Raw genomic sequence first — 2,315 nt, 5'->3', positions numbered from 1 at the left:
TGAAATTATTTTAGTCCTATGTTTCAGTTTGTATGAAATAAATGAATGCCCAATTTTAGCAAGTATTTATGTTCAAATTTTTGTCTTTTTAAAGGCATACGAGTCTTAGGATTTATAGAGAAAGTGTTCTTGTGCTTATTTTCATGGGATAACATTTAAACATTTCTGCAGACTCTCAGCAGGATTAATGGCAAGGTCCTCATTAATAGGTTCTCTCCTGTCTAATCTTAAATAGATGTATTTTGTTACCCGATAACCCTTTCATTTGTTTCTAAAAGGGTCTATTGCAGTCACTGCACATGTAAGTCCCTTCACATACTTCAAACTTCTTTTACTAAGTTGCTAATGAAATTTACATTTCAGCATTTTTTTCAGTGTTTTTCCATCATATTTATTAAATTCTTTTTGTATGCATTGAATTATGCAGAGAACTTTCCGCTTAGTGAACAGATTTCAGTTCCAGTACCAATTTGGTCAATTGATAGTGATTGGTTTAGAGCACTGTTTTGAGCATTCTTACATTATATCCATATTATATCTGTATCTGCGTTTAGCAGAGAGGATTACCTTGATTGATTAGTGCTGTGTGACCATGAGCATTGGATGGAACAGTGGTGGCATACATGTTTTTCAGCTGAATGGAGATGTATGGACACATCAGAACTTTGATTCTTTCCTTCTTACATGAAGATTATCTACAGTTGTTTTTCTAACTTACTTGAAACAGCTTATGATTTTCTATGTCGTTCATCCTCTGACCCTTCTCTGCCAAAGCAGAATTAATCATTCCTTTATTGTTGCTACAGTAACCCTTTATCATCTTAATTATAATACTTATTTCTTTATTGTTAATCATTTCCTTGTCTGGCTCCTCTATGGATTATGAACTTTGTAAAGGAAAGGACAGTATTTAATTTATCTGTATATCTCTAACATCTAACACTGCTTGCTCAATGTGTCATGTAGTCAAAAAGTGAGATGATTTATTTCCTTGATGACCTAGATGATGTCATATGTGAACAGTGAGACATATATTATGTTCGAATGAAGTGATTAGGTTTAAGTCCTATGATGGGGTTAGTGTGAATCAAAAGGAAGGGACAGATGCTTTGGATAAGAGTAGATAAGTCTTGGTGTTTGAGCTCCGTGTCAGAGAATGATGATACCTTTAGAAAAACAAAGTGTATGTTGAGGGATGGATTTGGGTGGGATGAGTTTGGTTTGAAAAATGTTTGTTTATTAGTTTTAGATGGAGAACTGGAGCTGAGGATTTGGTAGTTGAGCTAGTTGGATAGCTTCCTCTGTTACATGCTCCATAGCACCCAACTTTACTATAATTATTTATTCATGTCCATTTTTCCCTTTAGGCTCTGAGCTCCAGTAGGGTGGGGAACATGTCTTGTTCAGCGCTGTATCCTCAGTTACAAACATAGTTATAGTTTGGCACATTGTAGGCACTTGGTACATAATTGTTCAGTGATTTAATTTCTGCACTATTAGTTGACTTGTACGTTGTCTTTGTATTGTGAATTGGGGTTACTGGTTTTAAAATTACTTAGGTAATTGCTTTTCATAGAATCATTGGAATTTTAAACTTAAGGATAGCTTAGAAATCTTTGGTAGATCACTCAGTTGGATTCGGTAAAGGTGAAGTCACCTACCCAAGTCATTGGACCACACTCCAGATTTAGCTCCATATAGTATTCACTGATGAGTAGAGCCATAGTTATTTATTCAAAAAAATATATACAATACATGCCTTTCAAGCTGATAAAGGGGAAGATAGAATGATGGTTTGAATGAACTGTGGAGATTTCATGGTATGGCTTTCTCTTCCTCTTGTTTAGTCTTTTCTCTTATACTTTGACCAGTGGTTAAAAATATTAGAAAGGAGATGAAATTTTATTTGTGCTTGCTGGCAACATTAAATTTTTGGAGTTTCGAATGCTTAACATGAGGTTTGGATAAGCTGTTGATTTTGTTTCCTCCTTCCTTGTCGTGTTAGCATGGTGAATTGTTGGTTCTAGGTTTACCAGAACTTAAAAGTAATAATTATAAGCATACTCTTATGAGCTATTGGACTTTGTTTAAACAATACTTTCTGTAAAACAAAGTTTGGAAAAGGTGGATCTGCCTGAGACCACAATTAAAGTTTACCGAGTTTCATTTTTAAGGTGTGAATATTAATCAGCAGATTAAAGGAAACTTCCAGTATTTTATTTTATAGCTTTAGAACAGAGACAGTAGTACACTTTTGTTTAGAAGAAATAACAAATATTCCCTTAATTTGCATTAGATTTAAAAAATATATACTT

The sequence above is a fragment of the Pteropus vampyrus genome, unplaced genomic scaffold, assembly GCF_000151845.1.
Source record: "Pteropus vampyrus isolate Shadow unplaced genomic scaffold, Pvam_2.0 Scaffold238, whole genome shotgun sequence".
In the NCBI taxonomy this organism is placed as follows: Eukaryota; Metazoa; Chordata; class Mammalia; order Chiroptera; family Pteropodidae; genus Pteropus; species Pteropus vampyrus.
This window is presented reverse-complemented; position numbering follows the sequence as displayed.